Source organism: Talpa europaea, assembly GCF_964194135.1.
Source record: "Talpa europaea genome assembly, chromosome: 10".
NCBI classification, from domain to species: domain Eukaryota; kingdom Metazoa; phylum Chordata; class Mammalia; order Eulipotyphla; family Talpidae; genus Talpa; species Talpa europaea.
Genome location: NC_140077.1, coordinates 49,073,772 through 49,095,825, shown reverse-complemented (window position 1 = coordinate 49,095,825; position 22,054 = coordinate 49,073,772). Strand labels below are relative to the sequence as shown.

The window sequence follows — 22,054 nt, the reverse complement described above, 5'->3', positions numbered from 1 at the left end:
AGCATGTTCTTTTTATCATTTTTATCTAAGGAGTTCTCATTTTTGTAAAGCCAAACATGGTTTTTTTTTTTTCCATCCCCCCAAGGACTGATTAATCTCAATACAGCTTTAAAGGTTTTTAAATTGTTTCATATGGGCCTCCCTGGTGGTACAAGGGGTTCCGATGCAACTTAGGAAGTTATTCCCAGCCACTGAAGCACAAGTTCGATCCCTGGCCAGGGAGCTACCAACATGGAATAGTACACTTCCCCTGGCTCACCCGCTGCTCCCCTCAGCAGCGTATTTCATTACATGTGTCTGTTCTGTTCCCCACTGTCTCTGGTGAATCCTCTCACCCCCCACAACTCTGGCCTATACCCCAGTTCTTGTATGCACAAATAGATTTTTAAAAAAATAAGTTGTTTCAAATCTGGGCAAGTTGAAATTTTTGAAAACCTCATTTTAATTTGTAATAAAAGTTTACAACTTAATTTCTTTTTTTAAAAAAAGGCTAACGTACTGCAAGCATCTGTTAATAGAGGTCTTAAAGAACTATCTTTTGGAGAAACATGAGTTACATGGTAGATGAGTAAATGATAATCAAATACTAGTTTTCAAAAGCTGGATTAGAAGACAAGTGAATATATTTTAGAGCCAGATCTTTTTTAATTTATCATACAAACTCTAGTACTAGATACATACACTTCCTAAAAAGTACTTTATACCAGAAAGTATGTTTCTGGGATCATGGATAACAAGAAGACAGTACAAAATGTAAAGTTACTGTGGTCTAGAAAGTACTATGGTCACAAAGCTACTAACAAGTTTGGGTACATGACTATATGCTTGAAATGTAAAGGTAATTTCAAACCAAATATTTGAATGTTCTACCTGCCCAAACTTTACCATAAAAAACCACAAATTTTGATTCCTCTGTTACAGGTAGGAAAAGGTGCCAAAAGTCTTTAAAAAAAATAAAGATTGTTAAATGACATTATAAACATGACACTAGAATTTTTTTTTTGAAATAAAGATATATGGTGTACTTGGGGATTAAACACACTTAAAATACACATAGACAATTTCTTAAAAATGGAAAAGAATTTATTAAGGGGTGTGTGTATGTATACACAAACATGAGTATATATCAAATAGTCCTATTAAAGGTCACTGCGAAGAAGAGGATTATGGAGATAAAAATGGTTTCAATTCATGGGTAATAAAATTCTGTCAAATATTTGGAAGTTCAACAAGAAATGTGAGGGCGGATAAAATGGTACACTTTAATAATATATTAATTTACAAGTGCTTTCACAATTTACAAATGCTTTTTTAATCTGTTAAATATTGCTTTCCCATTTTTTTTTTAAGATTTATTTATGCATACAAGAACTGGGGTCTAGGCCAGAGGTGCAGGGGTTGAGAGGATTCACCAGAGGTTCAGTGGGGAGCAAACAGGCAGGATCTACTGAAATACACTGCTGAGGGGAGCTGCGAGCTAGACAGGAGAGTTCTGATGCGCCATACGTGGGGGGTTAGCTCCCTGGCCTGGGATCTGGATCGAACTCAATGCCTCAGTAGCTGGTGACAGCTTGATAGCGCTGAGACTTTAATCCCTGCATCACCAGGAAGTCCCTGCTTTCCCTTTTATAAAAATTACAAGAAGGTTTTTAGTGAAAGAGCTAGAAGTAAACTTTTTTTTCTAATTCCTAAGTTGGTATGTTCTTCCAGTTATAAAATAGTCATACCCTTTAATGTTCAATATTTACCAGTTTTTAAAATACCTGTCAATATTAGACTAAAACATCTGTAGACATAATTAAAACATCTGTAGATATAATTGCACATGACGTATAAATTAAATTCACTGCCACACTTGAATATACAAACTCTCTTCTGTTTTTCTACCTACAGAAGAACATCATTTTTTCTGGAAATGAAAAAATGCTTATAGAATAATTCCAAATAAGACCAGGTTTCATTTCCACTAGCACACCAGATAAGCCGACTGTTCCCACCACCAAACATAATTTGGAGATGGTCTCATAATTAATTCTGCTTAGGATGAACATGGTCTGTACTGCTTTAAGTGAAGAAGAAATAAATTATTTTAAAAAGCTATCAGCCTGGTTTCTTCAATTAAAAAATGAAGAAAAAAAAAAGAGATAACCAAAAATTAACATTTTTTGATCACGTAATTTGAAATAAATTTATAAAATTACAAAAACCAATCCTGATATGAAAGGAAATTTGAACTGTAGTAATCCATATTGGATATTAAAGACCTATTAATTTTTTCAGTACAACAATGGTATGGTGGCTCTTTTTTAAATGGAAAAATGTGGTGCATTTTAAAAGTCTGATGGAAGTAAACATCAGTGTGGATGGGACAGGATCTGTCAAGGTTTATAATTACTGGGGCTGTGAAAGTCACAGAAATATGCCATTTCTATGTTTAATATTGTCCATACTAAAAAATATTTGTTAATCTTTAGCCCAAGAAGAATAGGCAGATGATCTGATACTGTAAATACCCATACAAAATGAAGCAAAACAGGCATAAACTTTGAGATTGTTTCTTCTAATGCCCAGTATAAGGCATAGAAGTTGAGGGTTGGCATAAATATGGAATTCTAACAAAATTCCTTATTAAAAATATTAACCAAAATACCGATACTATCTACCATTATTTTTTCAGCTTCAATTCAATTTCACAAAAGCTTATAATTACAATATACAATTTTACTAACAGAAAAATCACTATGATTATGAAGGTCACATGTTATATAACAAACTTGTTACTTAAAAAAAAAAAAAGGGAAAGAAACCAATCTAACAATAATATTGTCACTAGTGAGGAAGATGATCTGAAATGAGATGGTCCCAATACATTCTTCAGAAGAAATCAATCACGGCCTTGAGCAGCCCTCTAATGCAAATAAAAAAAAAGGTTCCTTCTCCTAGAAGGATACAACTAATATGTAAATTTTCCTATCAACAAGACACTTGTGTGGTTATAACTTAATGCCAGACATTTAGTTCAAATTAATAAACTTGTAACATTATCAACTTCTTATTGAAATTATCATGGTTTTGCTATTATCTTCCCTGGATTTTATGTACACAGCATAATAAAATATTAGTGTCTTTTATATTACATGTAATTGAACTAGCAAAACCAAATATGAGAAATTGTTCAGCAGCTCTGCCCCCCTAAAAGACTAACTTTAAAATAATTACCTTGCATAAAAATCTCCTGAACCTTTTGTTCCTTTACCCAGATTTCCACTTCTTCCTGAAGTTGTGGGTTGTCCCTGAGAACCGGGTTTAGGCTGTCTATGTCGTCCTAGAATTAGAGATTAAAAGAAAGGTCCAGGTTACAATCTCCTAACATCAAATTTCCTTCCTATAGATTCTAAAGTCTGAAGAAAATTCCTATATCTAAATGTATGTAAAAACACAAATTCATAAGTTATATATAGTTCATTAGTAAATTATATAACAATACAAGAAATTAATCTGTGGTAAGATGTGATCTTTGACAACAATGCCCTAAAGTCAAAATTAGAAATTTATTAATGTGTTTTCTAACTTGAAGGATGACCTTATTCAAATTACCTTTAAGGGTACCATTATGAAGCAATATACAAAAAACGAACAGCCAATCATCTAAAGTTAGTAGCAAAAAAACCAAACTGACTATTTTAGTGGCAACTCATATATATACACAGATGCATTAGCCTCTCCCCATCATGCCTAAAATATTAAGAGCTTTAAACTTCAAGTGTCATTGTCCACTGTATTGATTTAAATTCATCAAAATCAGTTCTACTCAATTTTATTTAACTAGTAACTTCATTGTTGAAAGTTTTATTTTTCCAAGCCAGTGTCAATGCATCCAGGCAATTAAAATTACATTACTGATGGTATTATCCTCATAACACGGTGGCTCTAAACATAGAAACAACCGGTTCTCTCTCCTTGGAGATGTGAATCACAGAGTCACATGGTTTCCCACAATCTGTTGGTCCCCCGCTGGACTCTCTGACATTCTGTTCTCTCTCTCTCAAAGCACCTCTGCTGCTCCTGCATTTGAGATCAGCGGCAGGAGCCTAGAGTAGAGCTGGGAAGAACAACAAAGCAGCACTGTCAATTGGTGGCCCTTTTAAAAGTGGACTTGGCAGATCATGGAAACCAGTGAACAGAAAGATGCTAAATGAAGGGAATTATATGTGTTAAATGTGAAAATAATTTGGCAATATGTAAAAGTCAAAATGTGGCTAAAGAGTACAAAGAAAGATCTCTAATCATCTCTTTTCTTCTCCAAGCTTTACCCAACTTAAGTCTTCATTTCACCACTACTTTAAGGGACCACTCTCTTTTTTGAATAATACTGTGATAAATATTGATATTATCCTTATACCTAGTTAAAACAGCAGAAATAAAAGCTTTTAAAGTTATCAATTATGGGGCTTCCCCGGTGGCACAGTGGGTAGAGTGCAGTGCTGTGAAGCTGTCTGCAGCCTCTGCAGCACGGGTTCAATTCCCAGCCCACCAGGGTGATACCCACATGGCGCAGCAGACCTCTCCCGTCTCTAAATAAAGTTATCAATTATGTTCCTTGGGAAAAAATACAGAAGTGCTACTTTACAGGAGAAGGAAACACTGGAGTAGAAAACTATCATACAAAAATCAGGCTGTCATTTTATGGGGGAGTGCAGATATGCTCATAATACGCCTTCCTTCTATAAACAAACTTTTTAGAAATCTCTTTTCTCCACTTTTCTTTAATGATACCCTGCACACTTAGCTAATCTTACCACTTTAGAATACAATATATCATTTATTTATTCTATCATTTAGAATAGAAAATAGCATCAAGACTAATCTTTATGATGCTCATTAGGCAGCCGAACTGTCTATGACAGACAAAACTTAAAACACAGGAAACTATTTCTCAAGGAAAACAATTACCATTTTTAGTTAGCTCTTGACAGGTATCAAGTGACTTTAAAATCTCAGTTTAACTTCCATACACAGATCCAAGCTTTACTTCTTGGTGTCAAACACAAGCCTAGTTGCTTTTTCTACCTGATAGTCCTACAAGCATTTGAATTCTGATTTTAGGTTTCCACAGCCCCAACTCCTACAGTTTAACCCAAGTTTATTACAATTGCTCTTTTCACTCTGATTTTAGATATTTAACTTGTAATGAAAAGGGTGGTTATTTGTCTAGAAAATCACATGGCAAGGGTATCATTGTTGACTTAAGTTTACTGGGATCTAATGCACCCCAGTCTTCATATTTTGGGAAAGAATTGGGTTTAAACTGCTAGTAATGCAGTACAACCAATGTCTGCTAGACAGGTACATATATGGTCTATAAAAACAGTTATTGCAATTTTATATCTTAAGACTCCTGGAATATGAAGTTTGTTCAACATTTATTTATATTTTATTTATTCAATAGGTTAAAACAATGGGTTTTTTCAAGATCATAAAAGTATTTCAACAATGAACCAATTATTTTCTAGCCAAGTCATACTGATTTAAAAGGATAGGCAAAAGCATATCATTAAAAAAAAAAAGCAGCATATCATTAAATTCTGAAATGACCTTGTAAGTTAAAATCTGTTTATTAATTTCCTCACTAATAAAGCAGTTATTAATATCTGCCCCTTTCTATGTTAGTACAGTAAGATTTTTGAAAAAGTACTTAAACCAGTTTTCTTAAAACATCCAAATATGAAATCTCCATGGTATTGGAGGATAAGAATTGTTAAAATCCAGGCAAATTAACTCAATACATTGTCTGGCTATGATAGTAACAATACACTATTCAACGTCTCCCTCTACTTACAGGGCTTTGAAAGTTACTTGCGTTTTTGTTAAGTCATATTTTTCATTCCTCTTTTAAAGGCATCCATAATAAATTAAATGATCAAATCTTAGAACAAAGTTAATAGCAAGTAACCAAATGAAGTGATTTTTCTCTAGCCACTGACCAGCTATGAAGACACTTCCATAGACTGCAACTGACTTAAGAATGAGTTAGTGTAAAGATTAAAAAAACAGCCTAACTGCATAGTACTTCACTTTTCAGTGACTGCAACAGTTGCCTACCCATATAATTTTTATATCAAATAACTCAAATAGTATGTTTTCTTTAATTTCCCAAAACCAAATCATGAAAGGTTTAAAAAAAGGGGTTATTGTAAGAAGTCAGAATGGGTTAAAAGCAAAGAAATGAAAAACATCAGATGGAAGTTATCTTTCTGTAACTTTCTCACATTGGTTATATGAAATTCCATATGTAGCAACGGTCTAACACTTATCAAAGAGGGGAGACTTAGGATGTTAAACTCAGGCAATCTTATAACCCAGACAGCATGAAAGAGAAGATAACTGCTTTGTCAATGTGACTTAGTTATGACCTACAAATTCCTAAATGCTGTTATTTTTTCTAGGTAAAAAATACCCTGAAGTATTATTTGGATGACAAAATTACAGATACTTATATGTACAAAAGAATATGACAAAATTTATTTGGGGGGGGGGAAGCATTCTTCCAAAGATAAAAGTTAAAATGCAGTTGGAATCTGTATTTTGACAGTAAGATCACTGCTTTAACCTATTTTTCAAGTGTTTATTTTATCTCACTTGAAAACAAAAAACAAATACAAAAGATCACAGCATTAAAATATTCAGATATGCCTGGCTAGGGTTAACAGGTATGTAACACATTAAGTGTGAGATTTATCTTATAACAAAGTGCTCCTTACTTGTTTTTTCTTTATGTTACACATACACTGGACTTAACTACCAACAGAAGAGCCAGCAGAGGCATGAATTAGGTAGTAATACTCCACTTGTTAGTTTCTATCTAGGTGACTTTGTTGATTGGCACTAAAGTCCTAACTTACATCTAGAATAGCACTTTCATATTAAGATATAAGATAATAACACCAAACTGGAGTTGTTCCTCTCCCTATCTGATTTCTCCTATCTAATTTCTGATAAAGAATGACCTAATGCTTGCTTTCAAATTAATAATGATATATGGCTTAGAGTGAATTTTCCCCCTGCAATAAAATCCTTGATCTTTGTCATGACACCTAAAATCTTATAATATTAAATTCCCCCCATAAAAGTCATATTTGATTATATTTTATGAAAGCGTTATCACAAAAGCAACTATCTGTTTTTAAATGTCAGGTTAGATGACTGGACCTGCTTTGCCACACTATTCTGCCTGAGTCATAATTTAAATTCATGCTTCAGCATGAAGCTACAAATCATAGCCTGGGTTGATACCCACGTTAAAAAAATACAGATGTTACATTCTATGTATGATGAGAGTAGCATCAATTGTAATCATACCAATTCTTGTATAACTTATGAAAGAATCTACTTTGGTAATAAGGAATTGTTAGGACAGGAAATCAACAAAGTCTGAAAGCTACTACAAAGATCTTCAAAAAGCACACTTGTCTAAACCATATGTAATTTAATTAACTAAAGCCCCTACTCAATAATTCCATGTATTTTCAAGATTTAAAGCAAGCATTGGCAAAGTTTTACTATGAAAGGTCACAGAATAAATATATTACGATTCGAGGGTCATACCATCTCCATTTCAACCACTTGGTTGTAGGTCTTAAAAAAACAGGAGGCAGACTAGACTGGCCACAGTTTGCCTAACTACAGGTTTAATAGGTTAAATGAGAAAAAAATAAATGACTGGTACAAAGCAAAATTAAAAATTCCTATCAATGCACATTTGATGACAAATAAGTCTGCAAATTCTATTTCCATACATATCTGTATTATATATATTAATGATATAGAAAAATAAATCAATTTTCATTATTAAGAGCAATTATTTTTATTATGCACATTATATACAGACATTGGTATTCATAAGATAGGCATATGCATTAGAAAAAGTTTCAAAAAGATCATCTTCCAACATTAATCAATATTTCATCCATCTGACTTACTAAAACAGCAGAGATTAGTTTTTAAATGGTTCTGCATACATAATCTTTTAAGATAAAAATATAATTCTTTCTATATTCACGTAATCAAGGAAATTATCTAATTTATATTCTGAAACCACATTTAAATCTAAATTTTTAATAGAAATGATGTAATTAAGTAATACAATTAAATTAATTTTCATTTATACCACAATGGAAAACAGTCTAGAAATTTTAAGTACTAGTCTTAGCATTAAAATTTTATTCTTCATTAGAAATAAACAAAAATAGGGCCTCCCTGGTGGCTCAAGGGGTTAAGAAGCAACCTATGAAGCAATCCACAGCCTCTGCAGCAGTTTGGTCGCTGGCCGGCCAGGGAGCAACCCACATGGCACAGCAGACCTCCCCTGACTCACCCACTGCTCCCCTCATCAGTGAACTTTGGTTAATCTTCCTGTTCTGTTCCCCACTCTGTCTCTGGTGAATCCTCTCACCTCCCACACCTCTGGTCTGTACCCCAGCTCTTGTATGCATAAATAAATCTTAAAAAAAAAAAAAGAAATAAACAAAAATGAAGACGTGAATGACCCAGACCCCATATTGTCCAAATTGAGCAACTTCAGCCAATAGTTAAAAAAATCAGAAATAATCTGTTGTATTATATTTTCCCTTAAAAAATAACATTTATGTTAAGTAGCTTCACTAGACACTGTGGTCTAAAGTACACATGCGAAATTTAAGACATAGCAAAGCATGTTTACAGGGAAGTCATTTTAAGGTTTGTTATGCACAAGATGAAAACATGATGTTTTAATACCATCATGTTTAATTGAATTAACTTTTACCATAAGAATGTAGTAGAATAACAAATTATATAAATATTCAGAAGGTTCTACAAACATAGTATCCTAGAGCTAAAAGTCTTATGTTTTTACAGAATGAATATTGCAAATACAATTGGAGCTTTGGGCTGTATTTGTATGGCTGGTTTACAGGAGTATAGACATATAAGGTGTACATTTATAAAATTTGTGGTTAAAAGACCGAAAATACTTATTTTCATGTAATTTATGTGAGAAAGCAAATTAACTATCTCTGATGAGATTAAATCAATGATCTCATTTACAACTGCCTCCTAAGAAACACAGAAATTCATTTAGGGAAGGGGAAAAAAAGAAAAAAGGGAAATGGGTAGGGAGGACCCAAACAGAGACAAACATAGTAATTCTTTGCTTCTCTACTTCCTCCAAGGGACTGAATATTTGACACTGAGGAAAAAAAAAAATGATTGGGGTTGAAGAGGAAGAAAATGTTACCACATCCTGCCACAAAACTGTTTCTAAATACTATCAGAAAAAGGCCAATATTTTTCAAATAATTCACCTGATATTCTCCCTTTTTGTTATTTATATATATATTACAGAATTGTTCGTTTTTGTACAATATTTGCTTTCTCCTCTCAGGTGTAGTCCCTGTGAAATTCCCACTACCAATTCACCCATGAACCATCACCATAGTCCCTTGTACTCTTCCCTCCCCTGTTTTACTCCCTCTCTCCTGCAGAATGTCTGTGATTTATAGTTGCTTGTTACTTTTTTTTTTCCTGATTTCTTAATTGGTTGCTCTTTATTCCTCCTGTAAGTAAAGCTATCAGATATTTTTTCACCTGACATTTTCTACTACATTAAGATTAATGCTATGTCATTTCAAAATTGTTTCTAACATAACTCTGAATCTGTATTATCAGTTGTGGTGACTATTTTTTAAAATTTTATTTATTTATGCATACACGAATTGGGGTATAGGCCAGAGATATGGGGGGTGAGAGGATTCAAAAGAGAAAGAGTGGGGAGCAGAACAGATGTACCTACTAAAATATACTAAGGGGAGCAGTAGGCAAGACAGGAGATGTCTGCTATGCCCTAAGTGGGTTAGCTCCATGGGCATCTTTAAACCCCTGTGCCACCAGGGAGGCCCCCAGTTTTGGTGACTTTATTCTTCAAAATACATTATGACAAAAGTTAAAAATTTCTAGACATAACTTCATTGCTAAAATTTCAACTTTTAAGCAGAATCATAAATGCTTATATAAACTAAACTCAGTATTTTGGAGTCAAGATTATTAAAGGCTTTATATATCTGCAAACAAACAAATCAGAATTTAGGTGGTATATAGGATCCACTGAATTCTGATCCCTAATTTGTGAATTAGGGATTTTTTAAAGCAAGCTTTAAATTTTTTAAAGCAAGCTTTAGAAATAAGAACGTGTTGCATACAGCCTGACCTCAGGGTCAAGAAGCCAAAGACAATGAATGGCTGTAGAAATCAGTGAGCAAGCCTGAAGTCAAGCAATCCATCTACAGGTAGATCTTGTGTTATGAAATACAAGGAGACATACTATTTCTTTTTCTTAAGGAGTTACTACTACAGTGTTACCTCCAAGTCTTTTTGTCATTATCTTAATAATCACCTTATTAATCTATTACTATAAAATAGTAATCACTTTTCTAAAATATCCCTTTTGATATCCTAATAAAAATAATCTACCAATCTTTCAAACTGTTTAATTCCCATACTTTATGGCTCCTAGTTTCAGAAAAGCAATTTTATAAAGTACATGAATGTTAAAAACAATTATATGTGATCCTTTGCCATGAGAACTTCATTTACTTTTATAAAAACAGGGAAATATTAGTTGTAATTAATTTTAAAGAACTAGTATAGCTAAGACTCTGTAGCCTGATCCCATTGTATTAATCACTAAGGGGAAAAGGGAATCCATAATCCTCAAAAATCTACCTTGCAGCTTATCGCCACTTTTAAACAACTGGCCATTGGACAGGCATACAAATATTTTAGGAGTATCTCCTTGAAACTATCCCCATTTGGTATTACTTGCCACCACTTATTAATAACTAAACAGAAAATATTGAAGTTTAATTTAAGAAATGTATGCCATGAGAAATTTCAAAAAGCAGTGAAAAGGTTCTTAACGTTTAAATAGTCTCTAGATTTTTCATTTCGTGTGTATAATCTATGTAGTCACTATGGCTTCATAATTTTCCTGAATTTGTACAAGCTGAAGTATATGATAATGTTAAAAATATTCTCATTGTATTGATTTATAAATGAGCTTCAAAGCTTATTTTCTGTCCACTTAAAAATCTTTTCCTCCGTTCAAATATTTAGAAAGCCGTAATTTTTGAAAGTTCAAAGGTACTGTAAACATAAGAGAGAAAGACTGTAATCACAATGATCTCTATTTCCAAAAAGCTAATTTTCATACATTCTGATTTAGAAAAATGACTTTAGTTTGAAGGCTTTGACCAAAATATTATCAATACAAAAGTTAAAATCAAAACCTCGTAAAGTTTGCCGAAAGTTTAATTAATTCTTCACAGGTAAAAAATGCCCATCATTTATACCACAATACCACTTGTGAGCATTTATCCAAAGAATATGAACCATCAACACAAAACCTATGCATTCCACATATTCATAGCAGCATTGTGTAGAATAGCTGAGACATGGAAGCAGCCTCAGTGTACAATGATGGATGAATGGGTCAAGATGATTTGGTATATGGAATATTATACAGCCATAAGAAAAGGATGAGATACAGCCATTTTCAACCAAGGAGGTTGAAAGGTTGCCAAATTATGTGTAGCAAAGTAAGAATGATTAAAAAAAAAAATACTGGACATTTACAAAGCAGTCAAATCTAGTAACTTGAAATACTTAAAGAAAAAGTCAGCCGTTATCAATAAATATTTCAAGGGTTCTGATGTTAAAAGGGAGGAAGGAAAGAGAGAGAACAGGGGATTATAAGGGATAGGGGTGGGAAAAAATATGTGTATATATATTTTTCTTCATACCATGTTAACTTATATTTTATCAAATATATTTCCACAGGAATAATCATTTTCACTGACAAAAACACTGCATGTAACATTAGTATAGATTTAAAAAGACTAAATAAACAAAAACACATTCTAGACTTCAAGTGAAACAAAAAGACAAATTTCAAATAATAATAAACAAACCAGGCAAACAAAATCAATGATCAAAAAAGTATTTTAATATTACCGATGATCAGAAATTATTATCTGGAATTAAAATATTTCCCCCCAAAGGAAATTCACTTAGGCAACTGAATACACCTTTAAAAACAACTTATCTAGGCTTAATAGATCACTAATGATTTTAACATTCACTTTCTGCACTACTTTACCAATTTGAAAGATAAAACTGACATTTGAAGAATGATTACTTTCCCTGGGCTTCCCTGGTGACATAGGTAAGTTTCAGTGCTATCAAGCTATCTCTAGACATGATGGCATGAATTTGATCCCCAGGCAGGGAGCTAACCACATAGTGCAGCAGACCTCTCCTGTCTTGCCCACTGCTCCTCTTAGCAGTGTGCTTCAGTCAATCTGCCTGCTCTGCTCCCCTCTCTGTCTCTGATGAATCCTCTTACCACCACCCCACACCCCACCCTGGCCCCAGACCTCTGGCCTTTACCCCAGTTCTTGTATGCAATAAATCTTTTTAAAAAAACCAATTATTTAAAGACTCTTGATTGTTGGCATTACCAATCTCCAATCATCCTAGGTGAGTAGTGTCCTTGGGTTTCAATATATTTAATTACATCCTAAAATTACTATGTCTTATGGGACAAATGTATTTTCAGTAAAAAATACATACATAGGAGTATTTTTTAAGATTTATTTATGCATAAAAGAAGTGGGGTACAGGTCAGAGGTGTGGGGAGGGTTAGAGGATTCACCAGAGGCAGAGTGGGGAGCAGAACAGGCAGATTGACAGAAATACACTACTGAGGGGAGCAGCGGGCTAGCCAGGAGAGGTCTGCTGCTCCCTGGCTGGGGATCGAACTCAGCCACAGTGGCTGCAGATAGCGCCACCAGGGAGGCCCCTTAGGAGTATTTTTTTGATGTAGTTTTTACAGAAGACCCTAAAGACACCACTAGAAACCAATTAGAAATAATGAATTCAGAAAAGTTGCAGGCTACAAAATCAATACACAAAAATCTGTTGCATTTCTATTCACAAACAATGAGCTGGGAGAAAGAGCAATGAGGGGAAATACCACTCCTGTTAGAAGCAGAAAGTATAAAATAGCTAGGAATAGATTTAACCAAGGAAATGAAAGGACCTGTACACTGCAAAACACTGTTGAGAAAACAGTGAAGGCATAGAGAAGTGGAAAAATAGTCTGTACTCCTGGATCAGAATGACATTTCTATCAAAAGTAATACAGATTCAATGTAATCCCAACTAAGATACCAATGACATTCTTCACAAAAACAGAAAGAAAAAAAAATTCTAAAATATTTATAGAAACACAAGAAACCAGGCCTCCCCGGTGGTGCAGCAGTTGAGTGCTGGGTTGCGAAGCTGCCCGCAGCCTCTGCAGCACCGGTTCGATCCCCAGCCACTGGCAAGGGTTCCACATGGCACGCAGACCTCTCCTGCCGCCAGCTGCTCCCCTCAGCAGTGAATTTCGTTGGTCTGCCTGTTCTGTTTCCTGCTCTGGCCCTGGTGAATTCTCTCACCCTCCCGCGCTTCTGACTGTACCCAGTGCTTGTATAAATAAATAAATATTTAAAAAAAAAAAAAGAAAAAAGAAAAGAAACACAAGAAACCTCAAAGAGCCAAAATAATTCTGAGAAAAAAGAATGAAGATATAGTATTATCATGCTTCCTGATTCCAAACTATACTACAAAGCAACATCAAAACAACATGGTGTTGGAATAAAAACAGGTACACATTCAGTGGAGTAGAACTGAGAGCCTAGAAATAAAACCACACATACATGGGCAACTAATTTATTACAGAGGAGTCAAAAGCTAACAATGGAGAAACGGAAGTCTTTTCAACAATTGATGCTGGGAAAACTTGACAGCTACACATTAATTAAAATAGATCACTATCTTACACTATACTAAAATTGACTCAACATGGAATATTGAATATAAGATCTGAAACCATAAAATATGTAACCAGATAAACACTTCATTGGTAAGAAAAAGAACAAGTATTATTACATACACAATGTAAAAAATGATGAACTCTTGCCATCTGTGACAACAATGATGAACTCTGAAGGGAATTATGCTAAGTGAAATAAACCAGAAGGAGAAAGATAAATATTGTATGATTTCACTCTTTTGCAGAATATGAAGAAAACAAACCATTAGATTCTAAATCAACAGACTGATGGTTACCAGAGAGGAAGAGAATGGTTAGAAGGGGCTGATTGGTTGGTGACGGTAGTAAGCATGGTGAGAAAATGTGATCTTTGAATGTATATTGTTGTATAAATCAGTTACCGCAGGAAAAAAAAAGGGCATATTTCCTTGTGATTGTCAACAGTAAAAAAAAACTTAACTGACAAAAGTATTTTCACAGAGGTTAACCTAATTTAATCTGAACAATTCCTTTGCTAGTTTACTATTATTCTATTTTACAGATGTGGAAACATATCACATGACAGGAGGGCAGCAAGGATCTGTCTGATGTCAAAACCTTTCCCACCTAAAATTTTTCCAATTCATGCACTTGTAAAATCAAAATTTTGAATACTCTCGATTAGGTTTTAAATAATTTACTTATAATATTAGTAATACAATCACATAAAGTATATGAAAATCTAATTAAATGAATTATTTCATTGTTATTTTAAATACAGAAAATGATATCTGCTACATTAAAATCAGTTCACAGGAATATTACATTCCAAGATTTGTAATGGATGTCATAAACAACAAAAGACTATAATTTATGAACTTATCAAGTAAGATTTGGAAAGGGGGATACTACACTAATATACACATATCATATAACATCAAATCCTAACAGAACTACAAACTTGCTTTATTTGCTCAGTTACATCAACGTTAAAAATAAAAAAGCTTTTATTAACTAGGTCATTTTTATATTAACTTAAAATAAATACCATTTGGGTTTCTCTGTTCATTTTCCAACTGAAACTGACCTTTAAAAAAAACTTTTCTTTGAAAACACTTTTTATCCAGAACTGTATTTCTGTTTTTAACTACAACATGCTATCACTGGTGTAAAGTTCTCTTTTAGAATCACCAGAGTAAAAATTAGGTAAAGCCCTTAAAACCACTTGAAGGAAAATGTGTTTCCTTCTAAAGCCACATGTTAATATTCTTTGCGATACCTTTAGTAATAGTTTTGAACTTTTTATGGCAGTTCAAAAGTCTGGGAGGCAATTTTCTTTCAAGCTATTTATCAGAATGGCTTTTACACAGCTGAGTCATATGAGTTCAACTTATTGAGTCACCTGCTTACAGCATCTGCCAACCACAATTTACTGACTGCAGCTTCCTCAAACTTACAACTGAACAAAATCAGGAAGGCCTGTGAACTGTTTAATGTTTTCCAAAGTAGCAACTGAAAATACTCTTTCAGAACAGCCCAACTTAAAAAAAGATCTCTTTTCCTGGATGACTCCAACTATGGTACTCTCTTACTACCTTGTGTTCTCCCATCCAGACCCCAGAAAAAAAAGGAGAAAGGGTGATTCAATCTGAGAAAGAAAATGATATGCTTGCATAATATGTTAGTAATGTACTCAATTAAAAATAGTTCCTAGATAAAAACTAATACTGAGCTTGAATATACAGACAACTGTGTTAATGACTTCTGTTTATGGTGTGAACATTTACTTTAGAAAATATTTTTTAAAAAAGACAAAGGGGTCTCTCTGGTGGCTCAGGGGTTAAAGTCTCAGAGCTTTCATGCTATCACCAGCCACTGTGAGAATCCCTGCCCAGGGTGCTAATTCACATGGCCCAGCAGACTGCTCCTGTCCAGCCCTCTGCTCCCTCAGCAGTGTATTTCAGTAGATCCACCTGTTCTGCTCCCCAGTCTGTCTCTGGTGAATCCTCTCATCCCCCCACACCACTGGCCTACACCCCAGCTCTTATATGCATAAAAAGAAAAAATTTAAAATAAAAAGACAAAGGACATTCAAAATTAAAACATCACCCGCTTTCACTATATCCAGTGTACTTCTACAGGAATAATGCACCTACAAACTTGAAGAACTGTATACCATACTTTCCTGAGAAACATTTAATACAATATAGTACAAAATGAAATAATCAACAAGCCCTATAACATGACAGACTTCCATTAGCCAAGTGACTTAGTCTTTTATTGTATGGTCCCCTAAATAAATATATGAGAAGTACATTGTTGTTCAGGAAAAAAAGAGGGACTTAAAGCTACAACTTTAAAGTATGTACATTTTAGGGCCTCCCTGGTGGCGCAAGGGGTTAAGCGTCAGCACTATGAAGCAATCTGCAGCTACTGCAACATCTACATAGTGCACCAGAACTCTCCTGTCTTGCCCATGCTCCCTCAGCTGTGCATTTCATCAATCTACCTGTTCTGTTCCCGACTCTGTCTCTGGTGAATCCTCTCACCCCCTACACCTCCAGAAATATATCTTAAATAATTAACAGAATTTACTGAAATCTTGAATGAAAATGTTCCTAAAGTTCTTTCATTAAGTAACATGTCAAAATTTAAGATTTTTTAATCAATACTCATGACTATTATCTTTGATTACTATAGTATGATAGTCTTAAGCATACTAATATAAAGTACTAATATAAAGTATTACTGCCTCTATACCAAACTGTCACAGAAAGGCAAAATTTGAATTATAAGTATTTTCAGTTCTCTTGTCCTGTTAAATTCCAATCTACCAGCATCATACTTTAATCTTTACTTTTTAATTGAATTTGCATTGTAACATAAATTTTAGATATGTATCACTAAGAATCAACACATTTATTATACTACATTAAATTAACACTAAAAGTTTTGCTCTATCCTTCACCATACCTTTGTCTCTTTTTCCTCAATATACCCATGCCCCTTTCCTCTCATTTCTTCTGGTAACCACTAATAGGTATTATAATTCAAGAGTTTAGTTTTGCTTCATTTATTTCCTGTTTTTTCTATATATTACATGTGAGTAAAATCATATCATTTGTCTTTCTGACTTACTTCACTAATTTCCTCAGTCCATCCCTGATAATGCAAATGGTAGAGTTCCCTTCCCCTTTTTTTTAATAGTTGAATAGTATTCCACATCTTTACATTCCCATCAACAGTGTATAAGGTTCCCTTCTCTCCACATCCTATCCAACATTTGTTGCTGTTTATCTTTTGGTTAATAGTTATTTTCACAGATGTGAGGTGATAACTCATTTTTGTTTTGATTCACATTTTGCTAATAATGAGATGATCTTATGGGCCTGTTGGCCATCTGTATGTCTGCTCTGGAGAAGCTTACTAAACTTTTTTTTTTTAATTGGGTTGTTTGTTGCATGGTATGAGTTCTTTATATTTTTTTGAATATTAACTAACCCCTTGCTGGATGTGTGATGTGCGAAATCGTCCCTAATCATTAGGGTGCTTTTTTATTTCTGTGAATTTTTTCGTTCTATGTAAATTTTTTAGTTTGATGTAGTCCCATTTATTTTTGCTCGTGTGTGTGCGCACACAGTCACACAATTACACACCACAGACACAGAAAAGCACATAGGAAGGTGGGTTTGCTTTAAAATAATACATAAGGGGCAGTTATATCAAACAGTTGGCCACAAATTGTTAATTTGTGTTTTTTAAGAAAGTTTCTATTTTCTGTTAAGCTCATTTCCATTTTCTGCTTCAGAGTCTGTGGAAGAACAACTTAGGACCACTCAGTGATTGTTCCTTTTCATTCAGTGGTCTGAGTAGTGGGAGCTGTAGGCCAGTCTTTAGTGGCAGGCTGAGCACACTAGTGGTCAGTAGGAAACTGCTGTATAGGCACAGAACACATGCATGTCTTCAGACCAGTCTGCAACCTCAGGTTAAGTAGCATCAAAATTGGGAGCTGAGGAAGTCCATTCACACAAATTCCTCCTTGGTAACAGCCTTTTCAGCAGTAGCATGTGCTTCCTTTTTAATCTCTTCAGGATTTCTGTAGAAACAGAGATGGGGTGTAATCTCCCATAGGTATTCAAAGGAGATGTTGCCACGTGTACATAGTTCCCTACATGAAATCCACTGAGTGAGTTATTACAGGGCATGGCAATGTCCACATAGCACAGATCAGAGTCTGTGTTACAAGAGCAAATGGTAGGCAGTTTAACATAAGATGGCTCTGTCAAAGACAAGTGATCAGTCCTGGGATCAGTAACCACCAAGTCTTTGTTCCTGGAGAACTGCCTCGATCTGGTAAGTGAAGGCTCCGGGAGTGAAGCAGCCAGAAATAAGGGTGGCTCCAGTGGCGGCAGCAGCAAACTACAGCCCAGCTTGCTGGTCAGTTTTTCTGAACACAGTAACTGTATTAGCAGGGTTTTCAATGGCAACAATCGCATAAGCTGTCAACAGAAGCTTCTTCCAGGTTCTCTTCAAAATGTATGATATAGATGTCATTTTTCCTTTTGTAGATATACTGTTTCATTTGGAAACAAAAACTGGTGCTACATGGGGTCCTGCTGCAAAGAATTTCAAGACATCCTGCATCTTCATTTGCAGGACATCAAGGGCTCCGGACATTATGAAAGTTTCCCTTTAAGTTATGATGGGAACTGAGAACACCACCATACGGACCCTCTCTCTATAGTATAGAAAGTAAATTAAATTGGTAACTCTTAATGCTGTATGATAGGTACTTGGGAATTCACTTACTGTTCTATGTTTGTGCATGTTTTAAATTATCTGGTGAGGTTGTGGGGAGAAAGTTTATATCACATCATCCCTCTAGCTCAAAACCTTCCCAAGGTTTCTACTCCAGTAATCAGAACAAAATCCTCCACTTCATTAACCAGAACAAGAACCTAAATATGAGAGCCTACAAAGCCCTACTTAATCTACTACATTTCTTATCTCATTTTCTAGTAATTTCCACATAGTTTCCTTGCTGGTCTTTAAATAAATGCTTTTACTTTAGGGTCTTTCCATTCTTTCTTTTCTGACACTTTCAGATTTTACTTTTTTCTGTAATACTTATGGTCTTACCTACTAGTTATTTTCTTTCTGTCTGCCCCTTCCCTCTAGAAGGTAAGCTATATGAAGGCAGAGAAGTTTTGTATTTTTCATAGCTGTATCTTAAGTACCTAGAAATAGTTTCTGGGATATAGCAGATGTCCAATAATTGTAAAATCAAATTAGTCATACAAAAATGGACACATTTCTGAGGAAAGTGAAAAGGAGGTAAGGAATGGTGCAAAAACAGGTATAAAAGGGCAGGAAGTTAAAGGAATAACCTTTACGGGTAATCTTGTGTAACCTCAATTTCCTCTGTGCTTTAGGAAAAATATCATCTGCTAAGAAAAGAGGAGGAAGTTGAGTAATGATAATTCAGAAAAACTGCTTTAGGAAATGGAAGCTTAAAAGCACAGAAAAGAATTCCAACTGGGACTAAAGGCTCAGCTGACACTGGGCACATTACAATGGCATCAAAGTACTCAAGTATATCTTTCTCCTACAAAGTTAATGATTTAGAGTAAGGATTCCCAAAATAATTTTTTCAAATGATAGAAATGTTAGATATTAGCATTGTCCCACACACAGTTTGTTTGGGTACTTGAAATATGACTGAGATACTGAATTTTAAAATTCCATTTTACTTAATTTAACTAGTCACATGTTACTAGAAGCTATCAATAAGATCAGATACTGTAAAGTCCTTGGAGTTGTAGGCAAAAGACACCCTCAGTCATACTGAATTCATGAAACATTTATGTATAAATACATGTATTTTAAATTATTTGTCAAACAAAAAAGAATGTGAGAGATACACCTTGGAATGGATCAAAACCAAAAAGAAAAAGAGTAGTTCATCCCTTCCCCTTACAGAGCTGGTAATAAACATCACTAAGTACATGCCCTTGGCTAAAGCAGTCTCAATTTCTTAGCAACACCAACAATATGCCAGTCACTTGCTAACAGCTGATGCCAAACTTGACTGACTGATAACATATAAGCAACACTAAGAAAAAAAAATCTCAACAATGGATTTGCAGAAGAAACTTATTATGTGATTGAAATGAATTCCTTGAAAGCATAAGTGGATGTGGGGGAAAAGATAAAATCCCACATTGAGGTGTCCCAGATATTGTGTTTATAAAGCCTATATACTAGAGATTGTCTTAAAGGTCTTAGACTTAGACTTTATATATATGAGGAGGCCTTATATACCGTGTTTTTAGTCATCCCCATTTAGACATTACTTTGTACTTCCAAAAATGGCTATTCCATAAATGGGAGAGAGAAAAAAAAAGAGTTGGAAGCCTTTAACAACAGCAACATGTTATTTCATGTAGAGTACTTGGTTCTTGTATAAAAAAATCTAGAAAAGCAATTAATGTTTTAACCCCTTATTATTTTATACCATTTATGTAAGAGATAAGTGAGTACCCTTATTTAAATGCAAGTGATAGAAATGTTACCTGCTTATAATAATCTTTTTTTAAAAGATTTATTTATTTATACAAGAACTGGGGTACAGTCAGAGGCTCAGAAGGGTGAGAGGATTCACCAGAAACATAGCAGGGAGCAGAACAGGCAGACAGACTGAAAGCACTACTGAAGGGAGCAGTGGGCAAGACAGGAGAGGTATGCTGCGCTATGTGGGAATCTCCCTGGCTGGCCGGGATTCGAACCTGGTGCTGTAGAGCCTGGGTACAGCTTCACAACACTGAGCTCAACCCACAGGTCTAAAGACCTCAGTCAAAATATAAATGAAAAACTGATTTAGAATTAAGACAGGGTTGGTATAAGATTGTGGATAGCTAGGCGAAAACATCACCTAGCTATCAAGCTTCTTCTTGAGTATCAAGACTCAAGAGGAAGCAGAGCTATGTTAACATTCACAGAAAGGAAACAGGTAACTTTCTCACAATTAGAGTTCTGGCAGCATCTGTTAGGCCACAGTATTCATTGAACACTTCTAAACTGAGATATTCCTACTGTGAAGGCTTCCACTTTTCTGGTAGTCTTAACCTACAGTCCAACAGCTCTAAATAAAGAAGTGGGGAGGGTCACTGGGAATGTCTTTCCATCAGAATGACTGAAAGAGGTGCTAAAGGCATTTAACTGTGCCAAAGCCAGAGATGCCTACCATCTTACAATTCACTACAAGGCAAAGGCTCAAATAGTAACTGTGAATGTTAACTTTATGTGTCAGTTTTTTCAGGCTATGATATCCAGCTGTTTGGTCAAACATTAGTCTAGATAGTTGCTATAAAGCCATTTGCAAATGTGATTATTCTCAATCAGTAGACTTAAAATAAAGCAGATTACCCTCCATAATATGTGTAGGTCACCTCCAATCAGTTGAAGGTCTGCATGCTCGCATATACATATATCCTATTTGTTTTGTTTCTCAGGAGAATACCAATACAGCAGTCTATAAACACTCAACTTTATCACTTTCCTTTTTTCTAAACCCTTCTCAGAAAAAATGAAATGAAGAAAAATATACAACCAAATAGCTGGTCTTACTCCAACAACTGACTCCACGACACTGTATACATGACTCTACCACACAACTTTTAGCATATTTCTGTAAGTACATTTATGTCTCTCCCCCTGACCTCAAAGAGAATCATGACTTTAAATTTCTACTATCTAGGAAAGTGATTGGTGCAGTGCAATACATAAATGACTACAATTTATAGTTTAGCAATCGCTGGATCTTTTTTCCTTGCATCTTAAAAACATACCCTCTCAAAAGGCAGTATGTCCAGTAACAATGTCTATGTCCAATAACTTTCATGACAGGAGTTATATAATTCAAAGACTGAAGTGGTATGTCAGAAAATTTCAACAGTAAAGCAGAACAGTATATATACTTTATTATTTATGATGAATTATCTTTTTTGTTAGCAATCACTGGGACAAATTACACGTGTAAAAAATGAGGAAAAAAGTGTTACCCAAAGTAAACAAAACAGTGTCATACCAGAACAGACAAATGGAATAGAACAAAGACCACAGAAATAAATTCTAGAATAAATGATCAACTGAATTTTAACAAGAATG

At 34.5% G+C, this 22,054-nt stretch overlaps 1 pseudogene across 1 annotated transcript; it reads right to left on the bottom strand.

Annotated features, from left to right (window-relative positions):
* Positions 1 to 17,801: 17,801 nt before the first annotated feature.
* Positions 17,802 to 18,565, bottom strand: LOC311178719 (small ribosomal subunit protein uS2-like; annotated as a pseudogene). The gene has a single exon. The product of its transcript is annotated as a small ribosomal subunit protein uS2-like (transcript).
* Positions 18,566 to 22,054: the final 3,489 nt, after the last annotated feature.